The following is a 27,581-nucleotide window of genomic DNA, read 5'->3' on the forward strand; positions in this document are numbered from 1 at the left end:
ATGACTGTAAGCATCACTTTGAGGTTATTCGAAAGTTTCACTCCATTACTGTTAGCATCATTTTGAGTTCATTAGCAATTCTTACTACATCACTGTCGCATCATTTTGAGATCATTAGCAATTCTTCCGACATCACTGTCGCAATATTTTGAGGTTCGTAGCAACTTTTACTCCATCACTGTCGCATTATTTTGAGGTTCGTAGCAACACTTACTACATGACTGTCAGCATCACTTTGAGGTTATTCGAAAGTTTCACTCCATTACTGTTAGCATCATCTTGAGTTCATGAGCAATTCTTCCGACATCACTGTCGCAATATTTTGAGGTTCGTAGCAACTTTTACTACATTACTGTCGCATTATTTTGAGGTTCGTCGCAACACTTACTACATGACTGTAAGCATCACTTTGAGGTTATTCGAAAGTTTCACTCCATTACTGTTAGCATCATTTTGAGTTCATTAGCAATTCTTACTACATCACTGTCGCATCATTTTGAGATCATTAGCAATTCTTCTGACATCACTGTCGCATTATTTTGATGTTCGTAGCAACTCTTAGTACAAGACTGTCAGCATCACTTTGAGGTTATTCGAAACGTTCACTCCATTACTGTTAGCATCATTTTGAGTTCATGAGCAATTCTTTCTGAATCACTGTCGCATCATTTTGAGATCTTTAGCAATTCTTCTGACATCACTGTCGCAATATTTTCAGGTTCGTAGCGACTTTTACTACATTACTGTCGCATTATATTGAGGTTCGTAGCAACTCTTACTACATTACTGTCAGCATCACTTTGAGGTTATTCGAAACTCTTCCTACATTACTGTAAGCATCACTGACTTGATTAGCAACTATCACTACATTACTGTTAGCATCATTTTGAGTTCATTTGCATTTCTTCCGACATCACTGTCGCAATATTTTGAGGTTTGTAGCAACTTTTACTACATTACTGTCGCATTATTTTGAGGTTCGTAGCAACACTTACTACATGACTGTAAGCATCACTTTGAGGTTATTTGAAAGTTTCACTCCATTACTGTTAGCATCATTTTGAGTTCATTAGCAATTCTTACTACATCACTGTCGCATCATTTTGAGATCATTAGCAATTCTTCCGACATCACTGTCGCAATATTTTGAGGTTCGTACCAACTTTTACTACATTACTGTCGCATTATTTTGAGGTTCGTAGCAACTCTTAGTACATGACTGTCAGCATCACTTTGAGTTTATTCGCAACTATCACTACATTACTGTTAGCATCATTTTGAGTTTATGAGCCATTCTCACGACATCACTGTAGCATTGAATTGAGTTCATTAGCAACTCTTACTAAATGACTGTCAGCATCACTTTGAGGTTATTCGAAACACTTACTACATTACTGTAAGCATCACTGAGTTGATGAGCAACTATCACTACATTACTGTTCGCATCATTTTGAGTTCATTAGCAATTCTTCCGACATCACTGTCGCAATATTTTGAGGTTCGTAGCAACTCTTACTACATTACTGTTGCATTATTTTAAGGTTCGTAGCAACTCTTACTACATTACTGTCAGCATCACTTTGAGTTTATTAGCAACTATCACTACATTACTGTTAGCATCATTTTGAGTTGTTGAGCAATTCTCACGACATCACTGTAGCATTAAATTGAGTTCATTAGCAACTCTCACTAAATGACTGTCAGCATCACTTTGAGGTTGTTCGAAACTCTTACTACATTACTGTAAGCATCACTGAGTTTCTTAGCAACTATCACTACATCACTGTTAGCATCATCTTGAGTTCATTAGCAATTCTTCCGACATCACTGTCGCAATATTTTGAGGTTCGTAGCAACTTTTACTACATTACTGTCGCATTATTTTGAGGTTCGTAGCAACTTTTACTACATAACTGTCGCATTATTTTGAGGTTCGTCGCAACACTTACTCCATGACTGTCAGCATCACTTTGAGGTTATTCGAAAGTTTCACTCCATTACTGTGAGCATCATCTTGAGTTCATGAGCAATTCTTCCGACATCACTGTCGCAATATTTTGAGGTTCCTAGCAACTTTTACTACATTACTGTCGCATTATTTTGAGGTTCGTAGCAACTCTTAGTACATGACTGTCAGCATCACTTTGAGGTTATTCGAAACGTTCACTCCATTACTGTTAGCATCATTTTGAGTTCATGAGCAATTCTTTCTAAATCACTGTCGCATCATTTTGAGATCATTAGCAATTCTTCTGACATCACTGTCGCAATATTTTCAGGTTCGTAGTGACTTTTACTACATTACTGTCGCATTATATTGAGGTTCGTAGCAACTCTTACTACATGACTGTCAGCATCACTTTAAGGTTATTCGAAACTCTTACTACATTACTTTAAGCATCACTGACTTGATTAGCAACTATCACTACATTACTGTTTGCATCATTTTGAGTTCATTAGCATTTCTTCCGACATCACTGTCGCATTATTTTGAGGTTCGTAGCAACTCTTACTACATGACTGTCAGCATCACTTTGAGGTTGTTCGAAACACTTACTACATTACTGTAAGCATCACTGAGTTGATTAGCAACTTTCACTACATTACGGTTAGCATCATTTTGAGTTCATTAGCAATTCTTCCGACATCACTGTCGCAATATTTTGAGGTCCGTAGCAACTTTTACTACATTACTGTCGCATTATTTTGAGGTTCCTAGCAACACTTACTACATTACTGTAAGCATCACTGACTTGATTAGCAACTATCACTACATTACTGTTAGCATCATTTTGAGTTCATTAGCAATTCTTACTACATCACTGTCGCATCATTTTGAGATCATTAGCAATTCTTCTGACATCACTGTCGCATTATTTTGATGTTCGTAGAAACTCTTAGTACAAGACTGTCAGCATCACTTTGAGGTTATTCGAAACTTTCACTCCATTACTTTTAGCATTATTTTGAGTTCATTAGCAATTCTAACTAAATCACTGTCGCATCATTTTGAGATCATTAGCAATTGTTCTGACATCACTGTCACATTATTTTGAGGTTCGTAGCAACTCTTACAACATTATTGTTGCATTATTTTAAGGTTCGTAGCAACTCTTACTACATTACTGTCAGCATCACTTTGAGTTTGTTCGAAACTCTTACTACATTACTGTAAGCATCACTGAGTTTCTTAGCAACTATCACTACATTACTGTTAGCATCATTTTAAGTTCATTAGCAATTCTTCCGACATCACTGTCGCATTATATTGAGGTTCGTAGCAACTCTTACAACATTATTGTTGCATTATTTTAAGGTTCGTAGCAACTCTTACTACATTACTGTCAGCATCACTTTGAGGTTATTCGAAACACTTACTACATTACTGTAAGCATCACTTTGAGGTTATTCTAAACTTTCACTCCATTACTGTTAGCATCATTTTGAGTTCATTAGCAATTCTTACAACATCACTGTCGCATCATTTTGAGATCATTAGCAATTCTTCCGACATCACTGTCGCAATATTTTGAGGTTCGTAGCAACTCTTACTACATTATTGTTGCATTATTTTAAGGTTTGTAGCAAATCTTACTACATTACTGTCAGCATCACTTTGAGGTTGTTCGAAACTCTTACTACATTACTGTAAGCATCACTGAGTTTCTTAGCAATTATCACTACATTACTGTTAGCATCATCTTGAGTTCATTAGCAATTCTTCCGACATCACTGTCGCAATATTTTGAGGTTCGTAGCAACTTTTACTACATTACTTTCGCATTATTTTGAGTTTGTAGCAACACTTACTACATGACTGTAAGCATCACTTTGAGGTTATTCGAAAGTTTCACTCCATTACTGTTAGCATCATTTTGAGTTCATTAGCAATTCTTACTACATCACTGTCGCATCATTTTGAGATCATTAGCAATTCTTCCGACATCACTGTCGCAATATTTTGAGGTTCGTAGCAACTTTTACTACATCACTGTCGCATTATTTTGAGGTTCGTAGCAACACTTACTACATGACTGTCAGCATCACTTTGAGGTTATTCGAAAGTTTCACTCCATTACTGTTAGCATCATCTTGAGTTCATGAGCAATTCTTCCGACATCACTGTCGCAATATTTTGAGGTTCGTAGCAACTTTTACTACATTACTGTCGCATTATTTTGAGGTTCGTCGCAACACTTACTACATGACTGTAAGCATCACTTTGAGGTTATTCGAAATTTTCACTCCATTACTGTTAGCATCATTTTGAGTTCATTAGCAATTCTTACTACATCACTGTCGCATCATTTTGAGATCATTAGCAATTCTTCTGACATCACTGTCGCATTATTTTGATGTTCGTAGCAACTCTTAGTACAAGACTGTCAGCATCACTTTGAGGTTATTCGAAACGTTCACTCCATTACTGTTAGCATCATTTTGAGTTCATGAGCAATTCTTTCTGAATCACTGTCGCATCATTTTGAGATCTTTAGCAATTCTTCTGACATCACTGTCGCAATATTTTCAGGTTCGTAGCGACTTTTACTACATTACTGTCGCATTATATTGAGGTTCGTAGCAACTCTTACTACATTACTGTCAGCATCACTTTGAGGTTATTCGAAACTCTTCCTACATTACTGTAAGCATCACTGACTTGATTAGCAACTATCACTACATTACTGTTAGCATCATTTTGAGTTCATTTGCATTTCTTCCGACATCACTTTCGCAATATTTTGAGGTTCGTAGCAACTTTTACTACATTACTGTCGCATTATTTTGAGGTTCGTAGCAACACTTACTACATGACTGTAAGCATCACTTTGAGGTTATTTGAAAGTTTCACTCCATTACTGTTAGCATCATTTTGAGTTCATTAGCAATTCTTACTACATCACTGTCGCATCATTTTGAGATCATTAGCAATTCTTCCGACATCACTGTCGCAATATTTTGAGGTTCGTACCAACTTTTACTACATTACTGTCGCATTATTTTGAGGTTCGTAGCAACTCTTAGTACATGACTGTCAGCATCACTTTGAGTTTATTCGCAACTATCACTACATTACTGTTAGCATCATTTTGAGTTTATGAGCCATTCTCACGACATCACTGTAGCATTGAATTGAGTTCATTAGCAACTCTTACTAAATGACTGTCAGCATCACTTTGAGGTTATTCGAAACACTTACTACATTACTGTAAGCATCACTGAGTTGATTAGCAACTATCACTACATTACTGTTCGCATCATTTTGAGTTCATTAGCAATTCTTCCGACATCACTGTCGCAATATTTTGAGGTTCGTAGCAACTCTTACTACATTACTGTTGCATTATTTTAAGGTTCGTAGCAACTCTTACTACATTACTGTCAGCATCACTTTGAGTTTATTAGCAACTATCACTACATTACTGTTAGCATCATTTTGAGTTGTTGAGCAATTCTCACGACATCACTGTAGCATTAAATTGAGTTCATTAGCAACTCTCACTAAATGACTGTCAGCATCACTTTGAGGTTGTTCGAAACTCTTACTACATTACTGTAAGCATCACTGAGTTTCTTAGCAACTATCACTACATCACTGTTAGCATCATCTTGAGTTCATTAGCAATTCTTCCGACATCACTGTCGCAATATTTTGAGGTTCGTAGCAACTTTTACTACATTACTGTCGCATTATTTTGAGGTTCGTAGCAACTTTTACTACATAACTGTCGCATTATTTTGAGGTTCGTCGCAACACTTACTCCATGACTGTCAGCATCACTTTGAGGTTATTCGAAAGTTTCACTCCATTACTGTGAGCATCATCTTGAGTTCATGAGCAATTCTTCCGACATCACTGTCGCAATATTTTGAGGTTCCTAGCAACTTTTACTACATTACTGTCGCATTATTTTGAGGTTCGTAGCAACTCTTAGTACATGACTGTCAGCATCACTTTGAGGTTATTCGAAACGTTCACTCCATTACTGTTAGCATCATTTTGAGTTCATGAGCAATTCTTTCTAAATCACTGTCGCATCATTTTGAGATCATTAGCAATTCTTCTGACATCACTGTCGCAATATTTTCAGGTTCGTAGTGACTTTTACTACATTACTGTCGCATTATATTGAGGTTCGTAGCAACTCTTACTACATGACTGTCAGCATCACTTTAAGGTTATTCGAAACTCTTACTACATTACTTTAAGCATCACTGACTTGATTAGCAACTATCACTACATTACTGTTAGCATCATTTTGAGTTCATTAGCATTTCTTCCGACATCACTGTCGCATTATTTTGAGGTTCGTAGCAACTCTTACTACATGACTGTCAGCATCACTTTGAGGTTGTTCGAAACACTTACTACATTACTGTAAGCATCACTGAGTTGATTAGCAACTTTCACTACATTACGGTTAGCATCATTTTGAGTTCATTAGCAATTCTTCCGACATCACTGTCGCAATATTTTGAGGTCCGTAGCAACTTTTACTACATTACTGTCGCATTATTTTGAGGTTCCTAGCAACACTTACTACATTACTGTAAGCATCACTGACTTGATTAGCAACTATCACTACATTACTGTTAGCATCATTTTGAGTTCATTAGCAATTCTTACTACATCACTGTCGCATCATTTTGAGATCATTAGCAATTCTTCTGACATCACTGTCGCATTATTTTGATGTTCGTAGAAACTCTTAGTACAAGACTGTCAGCATCACTTTGAGGTTATTCGAAACTTTCACTCCATTACTTTTAGCATTATTTTGAGTTCATTAGCAATTCTTACTAAATCACTGTCGCATCATTTTGAGATCATTAGCAATTGTTCTGACATCACTGTCACATTATTTTGAGGTTCGTAGCAACTCTTACAACATTATTGTTGCATTATTTTAAGGTTCGTCGCAACTCTTACTACATTACTGTCAGCATCACTTTGAGTTTGTTCGAAACTCTTACTACATTACTGTAAGCATCACTGAGTTTCTTAGCAACTATCACTACATTACTGTTAGCATCATTTTAAGTTCATTAGCAATTCTTCCGACATCACTGTCGCATTATATTGAGGTTCGTAGCAACTCTTACAACATTATTGTTGCATTATTTTAAGGTTCGTAGCAACTCTTACTACATTACTGTCAGCATCACTTTGAGGTTATTCGAAACACTTAGTGCATTACTGTAAGCATCACTGAGTTGATTAGCAACTATCACTACATTACTGTTAGCATCATTTTGAGTTCATTCGCAATTCTTCCGACATCACTGTCGAAATATTTTGAGGTTCGTGGCAACTTTTACTACATTACTGTCGCATTATTTCTAGGTTCGTAGCAACACTTACTACATGACTGTAAGCATCACTTTGAGGTTATTCGAAAGTTTCACTCCATTACTGTTAGCATCATTTTGAGTTCATTAGCAATTCTTACTACATCACTGTCGCATCATTTTGAGATCATTAGCAATTCTTCCGACATCACTGTTGCAATATTTTGAGGTTCGTAGCAACTCTTACTCCATTTCTGTTGCATTATTTTAAGGTTCGTAGCAACTCTTACTACATTACTGTCAGCATCACTTTGAGTTTATTAGCAACTCTCACTACATCACTGTTAGCATCATTTTGAGTTGTTGAGCAATTCTCACGACATCACTGTAGCATTAAATTGAGTTCATTAGCAACTCTTACTAAATGAACGTCAGCATCACTTTGAGGTTGTTCGAAACTCTTACTACATTACTGTCGCATTATTTTGAGGTTCGTAGCAACTCTTAGTACATGACTGTCAGCATCACTTTGAGGTTATTCGAAACGTTCACTCCATTACTGTTAGCATCATTTTGAGTTCATGAGCAATTCTTTCTAAATCACTGTCGCATCATTTTGAGATCATTAGCAATTCTTCTGACATCACTGTCGCAATATTTTCAGGTTCGTAGTGACTTTTACTACATTACTGTCGCATTATATTGAGGTTCGTAGCAACTCTTACTACATGACTGTCAGCATCACTTTAAGGTTATTCGAAACTCTTACTACATTACTTTAAGCATCACTGACTTGATTAGCAACTATCACTACATTACTGTTAGCATCATTTTGAGTTCATTAGCATTTCTTCCGACATCACTGTCGCATTATTTTGAGGTTCGTAGCAACTCTTACTACATGACTGTCAGCATCACTTTGAGGTTGTTCGAAACACTTACTACATTACTGTAAGCATCACTGAGTTGATTAGCAACTTTCACTACATTACGGTTAGCATCATTTTGAGTTCATTAGCAATTCTTCCGACATCACTGTCGCAATATTTTGAGGTCCGTAGCAACTTTTACTACATTACTGTCGCATTATTTTGAGGTTCCTAGCAACACTTACTACATTACTGTAAGCATCACTGACTTGATTAGCAACTATCACTACATTACTGTTAGCATCATTTTGAGTTCATTAGCAATTCTTACTACATCACTGTCGCATCATTTTGAGATCATTAGCAATTCTTCTGACATCACTGTCGCATTATTTTGATGTTCGTAGAAACTCTTAGTACAAGACTGTCAGCATCACTTTGAGGTTATTCGAAACTTTCACTCCATTACTTTTCGCATTATTTTGAGTTCATTAGCAATTCTTACTAAATCACTGTCGCATCATTTTGAGATCATTAGCAATTGTTCTGACATCACTGTCACATTATTTTGAGGTTCGTAGCAACTCTTACAACATTATTGTTGCATTATTTTAAGGTTCGTAGCAACTCTTACTACATTACTGTCAGCATCACTTTGAGTTTGTTCGAAACTCTTACTACATTACTGTAAGCGTCACTGAGTTTCTTAGCAACTATCACTACATTACTGTTAGCATCATTTTAAGTTCATTAGCAATTCTTCCGACATCACTGTCGCATTATATTGAGGTTCGTAGCAACTCTTACAACATTATTGTTGCATTATTTTAAGGTTCGTAGCAACTCTTACTACATTACTGTCAGCATCACTTTGAGGTTATTCGAAACACTTAGTGCATTACTGTAAGCATCACTGAGTTGATTAGCAACTATCACTACATTACTGTTAGCATCATTTTGAGTTCATTCGCAATTCTTCCGACATCACTGTCGAAATATTTTGAGGTTCGTGGCAACTTTTACTACATTACTGTCGCATTATTTCTAGGTTCGTAGCAACACTTACTACATGACTGTAAGCATCACTTTGAGGTTATTCGAAAGTTTCACTCCATTACTGTTAGCATCATTTTGAGTTCATTAGCAATTCTTACTACATCACTGTCGCATCATTTTGAGATCATTAGCAATTCTTCCGACATCACTGTTGCAATATTTTGAGGTTCGTAGCAACTCTTACTCCATTTCTGTTGCATTATTTTAAGGTTCGTAGCAACTCTTACTACATTACTGTCAGCATCACTTTGAGTTTATTAGCAACTCTCACTACATCACTGTTAGCATCATTTTGAGTTGTTGAGCAATTCTCACGACATCACTGTAGCATTAAATTGAGTTCATTAGCAACTCTTACTAAATGAACGTCAGCATCACTTTGAGGTTGTTCGAAACTCTTACTACATTACTGTCGCATTATTTTGAGGTTCGTAGCAACTCTTAGTACATGACTGTCAGCATCACTTTGAGGTTATTCGAAACGTTCACTCCATTACTGTTAGCATCATTTTGAGTTCATGAGCAATTCTTTCTAAATCACTGTCGCATCATTTTGAGATCATTAGCAATTCTTCTGACATCACTGTCGCAATATTTTCAGGTTCGTAGTGACTTTTACTACATTACTGTCGCATTATATTGAGGTTCGTAGCAACTCTTACTACATGACTGTCAGCATCACTTTAAGGTTATTCGAAACTCTTACTACATTACTTTAAGCATCACTGACTTGATTAGCAACTATCACTACATTACTGTTAGCATCATTTTGAGTTCATTAGCATTTCTTCCGACATCACTGTCGCATTATTTTGAGGTTCGTAGCAACTCTTACTACATGACTGTCAGCATCACTTTGAGGTTGTTCGAAACACTTACTACATTACTGTAAGCATCACTGAGTTGATTAGCAACTTTCACTACATTACGGTTAGCATCATTTTGAGTTCATTAGCAATTCTTCCGACATCACTGTCGCAATATTTTGAGGTCCGTAGCAACTTTTACTACATTACTGTCGCATTATTTTGAGGTTCCTAGCAACACTTACTACATTACTGTAAGCATCACTGACTTGATTAGCAACTATCACTACATTACTGTTAGCATCATTTTGAGTTCATTAGCAATTCTTACTACATCACTGTCGCATCATTTTGAGATCATTAGCAATTCTTCTGACATCACTGTCGCATTATTTTGATGTTCGTAGAAACTCTTAGTACAAGACTGTCAGCATCACTTTGAGGTTATTCGAAACTTTCACTCCATTACTTTTCGCATTATTTTGAGTTCATTAGCAATTCTTACTAAATCACTGTCGCATCATTTTGAGATCATTAGCAATTGTTCTGACATCACTGTCACATTATTTTGAGGTTCGTAGCAACTCTTACAACATTATTGTTGCATTATTTTAAGGTTCGTAGCAACTCTTACTACATTACTGTCAGCATCACTTTGAGTTTGTTCGAAACTCTTACTACATTACTGTAAGCATCACTGAGTTTCTTAGCAACTATCACTACATTACTGTTAGCATCATTTTAAGTTCATTAGCAATTCTTCCGACATCACTGTCGCATTATATTGAGGTTCGTAGCAACTCTTACAACATTATTGTTGCATTATTTTAAGGTTCGTAGCAACTCTTACTACATTACTGTCAGCATCACTTTGAGGTTATTCGAAACACTTAGTGCATTACTGTAAGCATCACTGAGTTGATTAGCAACTATCACTACATTACTGTTAGCATCATTTTGAGTTCATTCGCAATTCTTCCGACATCACTGTCGAAATATTTTGAGGTTCGTGGCAACTTTTACTACATTACTGTCGCATTATTTCTAGGTTCGTAGCAACACTTACTACATGACTGTAAGCATCACTTTGAGGTTATTCGAAAGTTTCACTCCATTACTGTTAGCATCATTTTGAGTTCATTAGCAATTCTTACTACATCACTGTCGCATCATTTTGAGATCATTAGCAATTCTTCCGACATCACTGTTGCAATATTTTGAGGTTCGTAGCAACTCTTACTCCATTTCTGTTGCATTATTTTAAGGTTCGTAGCAACTCTTACTACATTACTGTCAGCATCACTTTGAGTTTATTAGCAACTCTCACTACATCACTGTTAGCATCATTTTGAGTTGTTGAGCAATTCTCACGACATCACTGTAGCATTAAATTGAGTTCATTAGCAACTCTTACTAAATGAACGTCAGCATCACTTTGAGGTTGTTCGAAACTCTTACTACATTACTGTCGCATTATTTTGAGGTTCGTAGCAACTCTTAGTACATGACTGTCAGCATCACTTTGAGGTTATTCGAAACGTTCACTCCATTACTGTTAGCATCATTTTGAGTTCATGAGCAATTCTTTCTAAATCACTGTCGCATCATTTTGAGATCATTAGCAATTCTTCTGACATCACTGTCGCAATATTTTCAGGTTCGTAGTGACTTTTACTACATTACTGTCGCATTATATTGAGGTTCGTAGCAACTCTTACTACATGACTGTCAGCATCACTTTAAGGTTATTCGAAACTCTTACTACATTACTTTAAGCATCACTGACTTGATTAGCAACTATCACTACATTACTGTTAGCATCATTTTGAGTTCATTAGCATTTCTTCCGACATCACTGTCGCATTATTTTGAGGTTCGTAGCAACTCTTACTACATGACTGTCAGCATCACTTTGAGGTTGTTCGAAACACTTACTACATTACTGTAAGCATCACTGAGTTGATTAGCAACTTTCACTACATTACGGTTAGCATCATTTTGAGTTCATTAGCAATTCTTCCGACATCACTGTCGCAATATTTTGAGGTCCGTAGCAACTTTTACTACATTACTGTCGCATTATTTTGAGGTTCCTAGCAACACTTACTACATTACTGTAAGCATCACTGACTTGATTAGCAACTATCACTACATTACTGTTAGCATCATTTTGAGTTCATTAGCAATTCTTACTACATCACTGTCGCATCATTTTGAGATCATTAGCAATTCTTCTGACATCACTGTCGCATTATTTTGATGTTCGTAGAAACTCTTAGTACAAGACTGTCAGCATCACTTTGAGGTTATTCGAAACTTTCACTCCATTACTTTTAGCATTATTTTGAGTTCATTAGCAATTCTTACTAAATCACTGTCGCATCATTTTGAGATCATTAGCAATTGTTCTGACATCACTGTCACATTATTTTGAGGTTCGTAGCAACTCTTACAACATTATTGTTGCATTATTTTAAGGTTCGTAGCAACTCTTACTACATTACTGTCAGCATCACTTTGAGTTTGTTCGAAACTCTTACTACATTACTGTAAGCATCACTGAGTTTCTTAGCAACTATCACTACATTACTGTTAGCATCATTTTAAGTTCATTAGCAATTCTTCCGACATCACTGTCGCATTATATTGAGGTTCGTAGCAACTCTTACAACATTATTGTTGCATTATTTTAAGGTTCGTAGCAACTCTTACTACATTACTGTCAGCATCACTTTGAGGTTATTCGAAACACTTAGTGCATTACTGTAAGCATCACTGAGTTGATTAGCAACTATCACTACATTACTGTTAGCATCATTTTGAGTTCATTCGCAATTCTTCCGACATCACTGTCGAAATATTTTGAGGTTCGTGGCAACTTTTACTACATTACTGTCGCATTATTTCTAGGTTCGTAGCAACACTTACTACATGACTGTAAGCATCACTTTGAGGTTATTCGAAAGTTTCACTCCATTACTGTTAGCATCATTTTGAGTTCATTAGCAATTCTTACTACATCACTGTCGCATCATTTTGAGATCATTAGCAATTCTTCCGACATCACTGTTGCAATATTTTGAGGTTCGTAGCAACTCTTACTCCATTTCTGTTGCATTATTTTAAGGTTCGTAGCAACTCTTACTACATTACTGTCAGCATCACTTTGAGTTTATTAGCAACTCTCACTACATCACTGTTAGCATCATTTTGAGTTGTTGAGCAATTCTCACGACATCACTGTAGCATTAAATTGAGTTCATTAGCAACTCTTACTAAATGAACGTCAGCATCACTTTGAGGTTGTTCGAAACTCTTACTACATTACTGTAAGCATCACTGAGTTAATTAGCATCTATCACTACATTACTGTTAGCATCATTTTGAGGTTCGTAGCAACTTTTACTACATGACTGACAGCATCACTTTTAGGTTGTTCGAAACACTTACTACATTACTGTAAGCATCACTGAGTTAATTAGCAACTATCACTACATTACTGTTGGCATCATTTTGAGTTCATTAGCAATTCCTCCGACATCACTGTCGCAATATTTTGAGGTTCGTAGCAACTTTTACTACATGACTGTTTCAGCATCACTTTTGGGTTATTCGAAAGTTTCACTCCATTACTGTTAGCATCATTTTGAGTTCATTAGCAATTCTTACTAAATCACTGTCGCATCATTTTGAGATCATTAGCAATTCTTCTGACATCACTGTCACATTATTTTGAGGTTCGTAGCTACTCTTACAACATTATTTTGTATTATTTTATGGTTCGTAGCAACTCTTACTACATTACTGTCAGCATCACTTTGAGTTTATTAGCAACTATCACTACATTACTGTTAGCATCATTTTCAGTTTATGAGAAATTCTCACGACATCACTGTAGCATTGAATTGAGTTCATTAGCAACTCTTACTAAATGACTGTCAGCATCACTTTGAGGTTGTTCGAAACTCTTACTACATTACTGTAAGCATCACTGAGTTTCTTAGCAACTATCACTACATTACTGTTAGCATCATTTTAAGTTCATTAGCAATTCTTCTGACATCACTGTCACATTATTTTGAGGTTCGTAGCAACTCTTACTACATTATTGTTGCATTATTTTAAGGTTCGTAGCAACTCTTCCTACATGACTGTCAGCATCAGTTTGAGGTTAATCGAAACGTTCACTCCATTACTGTTAGCATCATTTTGAGATCCTTACCAATTCTTCTGACATCACTGTCGCATCATTTTGAGGTTCGTAGCAACTCTTACTACATGACTGTCAGCATCACTTTGAGGTTGTTCGAAACTCTTAATACATTACTGTAAGCATCACTGACTTGATTAGCAACTATCACTACATTACTGTTAGCATCATTTTGAGTTCATTAGCAATTCTTCCGACATCACTCGAAATATTTTGAGGTTCGTAGCAACTCTTACTACATGACTGTCAGAATCACTTTGAGGTTATTCGAAACACTTACAACATTACTGTAGGCATCACTGAGTTGATTAGCAACTATCACTACATTACTGTTAGCATCATTTTGAGTTCATTAGCAATTCTTCCGACATCACTGTCGCAATATTTTGAGGTTCGTAGCAACTTTTACTACATTACGGTCGCATTATTTTGAGGTTCGTAGCAACACTTACTACATGACTGTAAGCATCACTTTGAGGTTATTCGAAAGTTTCACTCCATTACTGTTAGCATCATTTTGAGTTCATTAGCAATTCTTACTACATCACTGTCGCATCATTTTGAGATCAGTAGCAATTCTTCCGACATCACTGTTGCAATATTTTGAGGTTCGTAGCAACTCTTACTACATGACTGTCAGCATCACTTTGAGGTTTTTCGAAAGTTTCACTCCATTACTGTTAGCATCATTTTGAGTTGTTGAGCAATTCTCACGACATCACTGTAGCATTAAATTGAGTTCATTAGCAACTCTTACTAAATGACTGTCAGCATCACTTTGAGGTTGTTCGAAACTCTTACTACATTACTCTAAGCATCACTGAGTTTCTTAGCAACTATCACTACATTACTGTTAGCATCATCTTGAGTTCATTAGCAATTCTTCCGACATCACTGTCGCAATATTTTGAGGTTCGTAGCGACTTTTACTTCATTACTGTCGCATTATATTGAGGTTCGTAGCAACTCTTACTACATGACGGTCATCATCACTTTGAGGTTATTCGAAACTGTTCCTACATTACTGTAAGCATCACTGAGTTGATTAGCAACTATCACTACATTACTGTTAGCATCATTTTGAGTTCATTAGCATTTCTTCCGACATCACTGTTGCAATATTTTGAGGTTCGTAGCAACTCTTACTACATTATTGTTGCATTATTTTAAGGTTCGTAGCAACTCTTACTACATTACTGTGAGCATCACTTTGAATTTATTAGCAACTATCACTACATTACTGTTAGCATCATTTTGAGTTGTTGAGAAATTCTCACGACATCACTGTCGCATTAAATTGAGTTAATTAGCAATTCTTACTAAATGACTGTCAGCATCACTTTGAGGTTGTTCGAAACACTTACTACATTACTGTAAGCATAACTGAGTTGATTAGCAACTCTCACTACATTACTGTTAGCATCATCTTGAGTTCATTAGCAATTCTTCCGACATCACTGTCGCAATATTTTGAGGTTCGTAGCAACTCTTAGAACATGAGTTTCAGCATCACTTTTGGGTTATTCGAAACGTTCACTCCATGACTGTTAGCATAATTTTGAGTTCATTAGCAATTCTTACTAAATCACTGTCGCATCATTTTGAGCTCATTAGCAATTCTTCTGACATCACTGTCACATTATTTTGAGGTTCGTAGCAACTCTTACTACATTACTGTCGGCATCACTTTGAGTTTATTAGCAACTATCACTACATTACTGTAAGCATCATTTTGAGTTGTTGAGCAATTCTCACGACATCACTGTAGCATTAAATTGAGTTCATTAGCAACTCTTACTAAATGACTGTCAGTATCACTTTGAGGTTGTTCGAAACTCTTACTACATTACTGTAAGCATCACTGAGTTTCTAAGCAACTATCACTACATTACTGTTAGCATCAGCTTGAGTTCATGAGCAATTCTTCCGACATCACTGTCGCAATATTTTGAGGTTCGTAGCAACTCTTACTACATTACTGTTGCATTATTTTAAGGTTCGTAGCAACTCTTACTACATTACTGTCAGCATCACTTTGAGTTTATTTGCAACTAACACTACATCACTGTTAGCATCATTTTGAGTTGTTGAGCAATTCTCACGACATCACTGTAGCATTAAATTGAGTTCATTAGCAACTCTTTCTAAATGAACGTCAGCATCACTTTGAGGTTGTTCGAAACTCTTACTACATTACTGTAAGCATCACTGAGTTAATTAGCATCTATCACTACATTACTGTTAGCATCATTTTGAGGTTAGAAGCAACTTTTACTACATGACTGACAGCATCACTTTTAGGTTGTTCGAAACACTTACTACATTACTGTAAGCATCACTGAGTTAATTAGCAACTATCACTACATTACTGTTGGCATCATTTTGAGTTCATTAGCAATTCCTCCGACATCACTGTCGCAATATTTTGAGGTTCGTAGCAACTTTTACTACATGACTGTAAGCATCACTTTGAGGTTATTCGAAAGTTTCACTCCATTACTGTTAGCATCATTTTGAGTTCATTAGCAATTCTTACTAAATCACTGTCGCATCATTTTGAGATCATTAGCAATTCTTCTGACATCACTGTCACATTATTTTGAGGTTCGTAGCAACTCTTACAACATTATTGTTGCATTATTTTATGGTTCGTAGCAACTCTTACTACATTACTGTCAGCATCACTTTGAGTTTATTAGCAACTATCACTACATTACTGTTAGCATCATTTTCAGTTTATGAGAAATTCTCACGACATCACTGTAGCATTGAATTGAGTTCATTAGCAACTCTTACTAAATGACTGTCAGCATCACTTTGAGGTTGTTCGAAACTCTTACTACATTACTGTAAGCATCACTGAGTTTCTTAGCAACTATCACTACATTACTGTTAGCATCATTTTAAGTTCATTAGCAATTCTTCTGACATCACTGTCACATTATTTTGAGGTTCGTAGCAACTCTTACAACATTATTGTTGCATTATTTTAAGATTCGTAGCAACTCTTACTACATTACTGTCAGCATCACTTTGAGTTTATTAGCAACTATCACTACATTACTGTTAGCATCATTTTGAGTTCATTAGCAATTCTTACTACATCACTGTCGCATCATTTTGAGATCAGTAGCAATTCTTCCGACATCACTGTTGCAATATTTTGAGGTTCGTAGCAACTCTTACTACATGACTGTCAGCATCACTTTGAGGTTTTTCGAAAGTTTCACTCCATTACTGTTAGCATCATTTTGAGTTGTTGAGCAATTCTCACGACATCACTGTAGCATTAAATTGAGTTCATTAGCAACTCTTACTAAATGACTGTCAGCATCACTTTGAGGTTGTTCGAAACTCTTACTACATTACTCTAAGCATCACTGAGTTTCTTAGCAACTATCACTACATTACTGTTAGCATCATCTTGAGTTCATTAGCAATTCTTCCGACATCACTGTCGCAATATTTTGAGGTTCGTAGCGACTTTTACTTCATTACTGTCGCATTATATTGAGGTTCGTAGCAACTCTTACTACATGACGGTCATCATCACTTTGAGGTTATTCGAAACTGTTCCTACATTACTGTAAGCATCACTGAGTTGATTAGCAACTATCACTACATTACTGTTAGCATCATTTTGAGTTCATTAGCATTTCTTCCGACATCACTGTTGCAATATTTTGAGGTTCGTAGCAACTCTTACTACATTATTGTTGCATTATTTTAAGGTTCGTAGCAACTCTTACTACATTACTGTGAGCATCACTTTGAGTTTATTAGCAACTATCACTACATTACTGTTAGCATCATTTTGAGTTGTTGAGAAATTCTCACGACATCACTGTCGCATTAAATTGAGTTAATTAGCAATTCTTACTAAATGACTGTCAGCATCACTTTGAGGTTGTTCGAAACACTTACTACATTACTGTAAGCATAACTGAGTTGATTAGCAACTCTCACTACATTACTGTTAGCATCATCTTGAGTTCATTAGCAATTCTTCCGACATCACTGTCGCAATATTTTGAGGTTCGGAGCAACTCTTCCTACATGACTGTCAGCATCAGTTTGAGGTTAATCGAAACGTTCACTCCATTACTGTTAGCATCATTTTGAGATCCTTACCAATTCTTCTGACATCACTGTCGCATCATTTTGAGGTTCGTAGCAACTCTTACTACATGACTGTCAGCATCACTTTGAGGTTATTCTAAACACTTACTACATTACTGTAAACATCACTGAGTTGATGAGCAACTGTCACTACATTACTGTTAGCATCATTTTGAGTTCATGAGCAATTCTTCCGACATCACTGTCGCAATATTTTGAGGTTCGTAGCAACTTTTACTACATTACTGTCGCATTACTTTGAGGTTCGTAGCAACTCTTAGTACATGACTGTCAGCATCACTTTGAGGTTATTCGAAACGTTCACTCCATTACTGTTAGCATCATTTTGATTTCATTAGCAATTCTTACTAAATCACTGTCGCATCATTTTGAGATCATTAGCAATTCTTCTGACATCACTGTCACATTATTTTGAGGTTCGTAGCAACTCTTACTACATGACTGTCAGCATCACTTTGAGGTTGTTCGAAACACTTACTACATTACTGTAAGCATCACTGACTTGATTAGCAACTACCACTACATTACTGTTAGCATCATTTTAAGTTCATGAGAAATTCTTCCGACATCACTGTCGCAATATTTTGAGGTTTGTAGCAACTTTTACTACATAACTGTCGCATTATTTTGAGGTTCGTAGCAACACTTACTACATGACTGTAAGCATCACTTTGAGGTTATTCGAAAGTTTCACTCCATTACTGTTGGCATCATTTTGAGTTCATTAGCAATTCTTACTACATCACTGTCGCATCATTTTGAGATCATTAGCAATTCTTCTGACATTACTGTCGCATTATTTTGAGGTTCGTAGCAACTCTTAGTACATGACTTTCAGCATCACTTTGAGGTTATTTGAAACGTTCACTCCATGACTGTTAGCATCATCTTGAGTTCATTAGCAATTCTTACTACATTACTGTTGCATTATTTTAAGGTTCGTAGCAACTCTTACTACATTACTGTCAGCATCACTTTGAGGTTGTTCGAAACACTTACTACATTACTGTAAGCATCACTGACTTCATTAGCAACTATCACTACATTACTGTTAGCATCATTTTGAGTTCATTAGCAATTCTTCCGACATCACTGTCGCAATATTTTGAGGTTCGTAGCAACTCTTACTACATGATTGTCAGCATCACTTTGAGATTATTCGAAACACTAACTACATTACTGTCAGCATCACTGAGTTGATTAGCAAGTATCACTACATTACTGTTAGCATCATTTTGAGTTCATTAGCAATTCTTCCGACATCACTGTCGCAATATTTTCAGGTTCGTAGCAACGTTTACTACATTACTGTCGCATTCTTTTGAGGTTCTTTGCAACACTTACTACATGACTGTCAGCATCACGTTGAGGTTATTCGAAAGTTTCACTCCATTACTGTTAGCATCATTTTGAGTGCATTAGCAATTCTTACTACATCACTGTCACATCATTTTGAGATCATTAGCAATTCTTCCGACATCACTGTCGTATTATTTTGAGGTTCTTAGCAACTCTTACTACATGACTGTCAGCATCACTTTGAGGTTATTCAAAACACTTACTACATTACTGTAAGCATCACTGAGTTGATGAGCAACTATCACTACATTACTGTTAGCATCATTTTAAGTTCATTAGCAATTCTTTTGACATCACTGTCGCAATATTTTGAGGTTCGTAGCAACTTTTACTATATTACTGTCGCATTATTTTGAGGTTCGTAGCAACTCTTACTACATGACTGTCAGCATCACTTAGAGGTTATTCGAAACACTTACTACATTACTGTAAGCATCACTGACTTGATTAGCAACTATCACTACATTACTGTTAGCATCATTTTAAGTTCAAGAGCAATTCTTAAGACATCACTGTCGCATTATTTTGAGGTTCGTAGCAACTCTTACTACATTACTGTAAGCATCACTGACTTGATTAGCAACTACCACTACATTACTGTTAGCATCATCTTGAGTTCATTAGCAATTCTTCCGACATCACTGTCGCAATATTTTGAGGTTCGTAGCAACTTTTACTACATTACTTTCGCATTATTTTGAGGTTCGTAGCAACTCTTACTAAATGACTGTCAGCATCACTTTGAGGTTGTTCGAAACTCTTACTACATTACTGTAAGCATCACTGAGTTTCTTAGCAACTATCACTACATTACTGTCAGCATCACTTTGAGGTTATTCGAAAGTTTCACTCCATTACTGTTAGCATCATCTTGAGTTCATTAGCAATTCTTCCGACAACACTGTCGCATCATTTTGAGATCATCAGCAATTCTTCCGACATTACTGTCTCATTATTTTGAGGTTCGTAGCAACTCTTACTGCATTATTGTTGCATTATTTTAAGGTTCATAGCAACTCTTACTACATTACTTTCAGCATCACTTTGAGTTTATTAGCAACTATCACTACATTACTGTTTGCATCATTTTGAGTTTATCAGCAATTCTCACAACATCACTGTAGCATTGAATTGAGTTCATTAGCAACTCTTACTAAATGACTGTCAGCATCACTTTGAGGTTGTTAGAAACTCTTACTACATTACTGTAAGCATCACTGAGTTTATTAGCAACTATCACTACATTACTTTTAGCATCATCTTGAGTTCATTAGCAATTCTTCCTACATCACTGTCGCAATATTTTGAGGTTCGTAGCAACTCTTTCTACATGACTGTCAGCATCACTTTGAGATTATTCGAAACACTAACTACATTACTGTAAGCATCACTGAGTTGATTAGCAAGTATCACTACATTACTGTTAGCATCATTTTGAGTTCATTAGCAATTCTTCCGACATCACTGTCGCAATATTTTCAGGTTCGTAGCAACGTTTACTACATTACTGTCGCATTCTTTTGAGGTTCTTAGCAACACTTACTACATGACTGTCAGCATCACTTTGAGGTTATTCGAAAGTTTCACTCCATTACTGTTAGCATCATTTTGAGTGCATTAGCAATTCTTATTACATCACTGTCACATCATTTTGAGATCATTAGCAATTCTTCCGACATTACTGTCGCAATATTTTGAGGTTCGTAGCAACTCTTACTACATTACTGTAAGCATCACTTACTTGATTAGCAACTACCACTACATTACTGTTAGCATCATCTTGAGTTCATTAGCAATTCTTCCGACATCACTGTCGCAATATTTTGAGGTTCGTAGCAACTTTTACTACATTACTTTTGCATTATTTTGAGGTTCGTAGCAACTCTTACTACATGACTGTCAGCATCACTTTGAGGTTATTCAAAACACTTACTCCATTACTGTAAGCATGACTGAGTTTCTAAGCAACTATCACTACATTACTGTTAGCATCATTTTGAGTTCATTAGCAATTCTTCCGACATCACTGTCGCAATATTTTGAGGTTAGTAGCAACACTTACTACATGACTGTAAGCATCACTTTGAGGTTATTTGAAAGTTTCACTGCATTAGTGTTCGCATCATTTTGAGTTCATTAGCAATTCTTACTAAATCACTGTCGCAACATTTTGAGATCATTAGCAATTCTTCCGACATCACTGTCGCATTATTTTGAGGTTCGTAGCAACTCTTCCTACATGACTGTCACCATCACTTTGAGGTTATTCGAAACACTTACTACATTACTGTAAGCATCACTGAGTTGATTAGCAACTATCACTACATTACTGTTAGCATCATTTTGAGTTCATTAGCAATTCTTCCGACATCACTGTCGCAATATTTTGAGGTTCGTAGCAACTCTTACTACATGACTGTCAGCATCACTTTGAGGTTGTTCGAAACTCTTAATACATTACTGTAAGCATCACTGACTTGATTAGCAACTATCACTACATTACTGTTAGCATCATTTTGAGTTCATTAGCAATTCTTCCGACATCACTCGAAATATTTTGAGGTTCGTAGCAACTCTTACTACATGACTGTCAGAATCACTTTGAGGTTATTCGAAACACTTACAACATTACTGTAGGCATCACTGAGTTGATTAGCAACTATCACTACATTACTGTTAGCATCATTTTGAGTTCATTAGCAATTCTTCCGACATCACTGTCGCAATATTTTGAGGTTCGTAGCAACTTTTACTACATTACGGTCGCATTATTTTGAGGTTCGTAGCAACACTTACTACATGACTGTAAGCATCACTTTGAGGTTATTCGAAAGTTTCACTCCATTACTGTTAGCATCATTTTGAGTTCATTAGCAATTCTTACTACATCACTGTCGCATCATTTTGAGATCAGTAGCAATTCTTCCGACATCACTGTTGCAATATTTTGAGGTTCGTAGCAACTCTTACTACATGACTGTCAGCATCACTTTGAGGTTTTTCGAAAGTTTCACTCCATTACTGTTAGCATCATTTTGAGTTGTTGAGCAATTCTCACGACATCACTGTAGCATTAAATTGAGTTCATTAGCAACTCTTACTAAATGACTGTCAGCATCACTTTGAGGTTGTTCGAAACTCTTACTACATTACTCTAAGCATCACTGAGTTTCTTAGCAACTATCACTACATTACTGTTAGCATCATCTTGAGTTCATTAGCAATTCTTCCGACATCACTGTCGCAATATTTTGAGGTTCGTAGCGACTTTTACTTCATTACTGTCGCATTATATTGAGGTTCGTAGCAACTCTTACTACATGACGGTCATCATCACTTTGAGGTTATTCGAAACTGTTCCTACATTACTGTAAGCATCACTGAGTTGATTAGCAACTATCACTACATTACTGTTAGCATCATTTTGAGTTCATTAGCATTTCTTCCGACATCACTGTTGCAATATTTTGAGGTTCGTAGCAACTCTTACTACATTATTGTTGCATTATTTTAAGGTTCGTAGCAACTCTTACTACATTACTGTGAGCATCACTTTGAATTTATTAGCAACTATCACTACATTACTGTTAGCATCATTTTGAGTTGTTGAGAAATTCTCACGACATCACTGTCGCATTAAATTGAGTTAATTAGCAATTCTTACTAAATGACTGTCAGCATCACTTTGAGGTTGTTCGAAACACTTACTACATTACTGTAAGCATAACTGAGTTGATTAGCAACTCTCACTACATTACTGTTAGCATCATCTTGAGTTCATTAGCAATTCTTCCGACATCACTGTCGCAATATTTTGAGGTTCGTAGCAACTCTTAGAACATGAGTTTCAGCATCACTTTTGGGTTATTCGAAACGTTCACTCCATGACTGTTAGCATAATTTTGAGTTCATTAGCAATTCTTACTAAATCACTGTCGCATCATTTTGAGCTCATTAGCAATTCTTCTGACATCACTGTCACATTATTTTGAGGTTCGTAGCAACTCTTACTACATTACTGTCGGCATCACTTTGAGTTTATTAGCAACTATCACTACATTACTGTAAGCATCATTTTGAGTTGTTGAGCAATTCTCACGACATCACTGTAGCATTAAATTGAGTTCATTAGCAACTCTTACTAAATGACTGTCAGTATCACTTTGAGGTTGTTCGAAACTCTTACTACATTACTGTAAGCATCACTGAGTTTCTAAGCAACTATCACTACATTACTGTTAGCATCAGCTTGAGTTCATGAGCAATTCTTCCGACATCACTGTCGCAATATTTTGAGGTTCGTAGCAACTCTTACTACATTACTGTTGCATTATTTTAAGGTTCGTAGCAACTCTTACTACATTACTGTCAGCATCACTTTGAGTTTATTTGCAACTAACACTACATCACTGTTAGCATCATTTTGAGTTGTTGAGCAATTCTCACGACATCACTGTAGCATTAAATTGAGTTCATTAGCAACTCTTTCTAAATGAACGTCAGCATCACTTTGAGGTTGTTCGAAACTCTTACTACATTACTGTAAGCATCACTGAGTTAATTAGCATCTATCACTACATTACTGTTAGCATCATTTTGAGGTTAGAAGCAACTTTTACTACATGACTGACAGCATCACTTTTAGGTTGTTCGAAACACTTACTACATTACTGTAAGCATCACTGAGTTAATTAGCAACTATCACTACATTACTGTTGGCATCATTTTGAGTTCATTAGCAATTCCTCCGACATCACTGTCGCAATATTTTGAGGTTCGTAGCAACTTTTACTACATGACTGTAAGCATCACTTTGAGGTTATTCGAAAGTTTCACTCCATTACTGTTAGCATCATTTTGAGTTCATTAGCAATTCTTACTAAATCACTGTCGCATCATTTTGAGATCATTAGCAATTCTTCTGACATCACTGTCACATTATTTTGAGGTTCGTAGCAACTCTTACAACATTATTGTTGCATTATTTTATGGTTCGTAGCAACTCTTACTACATTACTGTCAGCATCACTTTGAGTTTATTAGCAACTATCACTACATTACTGTTAGCATCATTTTCAGTTTATGAGAAATTCTCACGACATCACTGTAGCATTGAATTGAGTTCATTAGCAACTCTTACTAAATGACTGTCAGCATCACTTTGAGGTTGTTCGAAACTCTTACTACATTACTGTAAGCATCACTGAGTTTCTTAGCAACTATCACTACATTACTGTTAGCATCATTTTAAGTTCATTAGCAATTCTTCTGACATCACTGTCACATTATTTTGAGGTTCGTAGCAACTCTTACAACATTATTGTTGCATTATTTTAAGATTCGTAGCAACTCTTACTACATTACTGTCAGCATCACTTTGAGTTTATTAGCAACTATCACTACATTACTGTTAGCATCATTTTGAGTTCATTAGCAATTCTTACTACATCACTGTCGCATCATTTTGAGATCAGTAGCAATTCTTCCGACATCACTGTTGCAATATTTTGAGGTTCGTAGCAACTCTTACTACATGACTGTCAGCATCACTTTGAGGTTTTTCGAAAGTTTCACTCCATTACTGTTAGCATCATTTTGAGTTGTTGAGCAATTCTCACGACATCACTGTAGCATTAAATTGAGTTCATTAGCAACTCTTACTAAATGACTGTCAGCATCACTTTGAGGTTGTTCGAAACTCTTACTACATTACTCTAAGCATCACTGAGTTTCTTAGCAACTATCACTACATTACTGTTAGCATCATCTTGAGTTCATTAGCAATTCTTCCGACATCACTGTCGCAATATTTTGAGGTTCGTAGCGACTTTTACTTCATTACTGTCGCATTATATTGAGGTTCGTAGCAACTCTTACTACATGACGGTCATCATCACTTTGAGGTTATTCGAAACTGTTCCTACATTACTGTAAGCATCACTGAGTTGATTAGCAACTATCACTACATTACTGTTAGCATCATTTTGAGTTCATTAGCATTTCTTCCGACATCACTGTTGCAATATTTTGAGGTTCGTAGCAACTCTTACTACATTATTGTTGCATTATTTTAAGGTTCGTAGCAACTCTTACTACATTACTGTGAGCATCACTTTGAGTTTATTAGCAACTATCACTACATTACTGTTAGCATCATTTTGAGTTGTTGAGAAATTCTCACGACATCACTGTCGCATTAAATTGAGTTAATTAGCAATTCTTACTAAATGACTGTCAGCATCACTTTGAGGTTGTTCGAAACACTTACTACATTACTGTAAGCATAACTGAGTTGATTAGCAACTCTCACTACATTACTGTTAGCATCATCTTGAGTTCATTAGCAATTCTTCCGACATCACTGTCGCAATATTTTGAGGTTCGGAGCAACTCTTCCTACATGACTGTCAGCATCAGTTTGAGGTTAATCGAAACGTTCACTCCATTACTGTTAGCATCATTTTGAGATCCTTACCAATTCTTCTGACATCACTGTCGCATCATTTTGAGGTTCGTAGCAACTCTTACTACATGACTGTCAGCATCACTTTGAGGTTATTCTAAACACTTACTACATTACTGTAAACATCACTGAGTTGATGAGCAACTGTCACTACATTACTGTTAGCATCATTTTGAGTTCATGAGCAATTCTTCCGACATCACTGTCGCAATATTTTGAGGTTCGTAGCAACTTTTACTACATTACTGTCGCATTACTTTGAGGTTCGTAGCAACTCTTAGTACATGACTGTCAGCATCACTTTGAGGTTATTCGAAACGTTCACTCCATTACTGTTAGCATCATTTTGATTTCATTAGCAATTCTTACTAAATCACTGTCGCATCATTTTGAGATCATTAGCAATTCTTCTGACATCACTGTCACATTATTTTGAGGTTCGTAGCAACTCTTACTACATGACTGTCAGCATCACTTTGAGGTTGTTCGAAACACTTACTACATTACTGTAAGCATCACTGACTTGATTAGCAACTACCACTACATTACTGTTAGCATCATTTTAAGTTCATGAGAAATTCTTCCGACATCACTGTCGCAATATTTTGAGGTTTGTAGCAACTTTTACTACATAACTGTCGCATTATTTTGAGGTTCGTAGCAACACTTACTACATGACTGTAAGCATCACTTTGAGGTTATTCGAAAGTTTCACTCCATTACTGTTGGCATCATTTTGAGTTCATTAGCAATTCTTACTACATCACTGTCGCATCATTTTGAGATCATTAGCAATTCTTCTGACATTACTGTCGCATTATTTTGAGGTTCGTAGCAACTCTTAGTACATGACTTTCAGCATCACTTTGAGGTTATTTGAAACGTTCACTCCATGACTGTTAGCATCATCTTGAGTTCATTAGCAATTCTTACTACATTACTGTTGCATTATTTTAAGGTTCGTAGCAACTCTTACTACATTACTGTCAGCATCACTTTGAGGTTGTTCGAAACACTTACTACATTACTGTAAGCATCACTGACTTCATTAGCAACTATCACTACATTACTGTTAGCATCATTTTGAGTTCATTAGCAATTCTTCCGACATCACTGTCGCAATATTTTGAGGTTCGTAGCAACTCTTACTACATGATTGTCAGCATCACTTTGAGATTATTCGAAACACTAACTACATTACTGTCAGCATCACTGAGTTGATTAGCAAGTATCACTACATTACTGTTAGCATCATTTTGAGTTCATTAGCAATTCTTCCGACATCACTGTCGCAATATTTTCAGGTTCGTAGCAACGTTTACTACATTACTGTCGCATTCTTTTGAGGTTCTTTGCAACACTTACTACATGACTGTCAGCATCACGTT

Source organism: Aulostomus chinensis, chromosome 1 (genome assembly GCF_037954235.1).
Source record: "Aulostomus chinensis isolate RoL2024-O1b breed Wild chromosome 1, RoL_Achi_v1.0, whole genome shotgun sequence".
Classification (NCBI taxonomy): domain Eukaryota; kingdom Metazoa; phylum Chordata; class Actinopteri; order Syngnathiformes; family Aulostomidae; genus Aulostomus; species Aulostomus chinensis.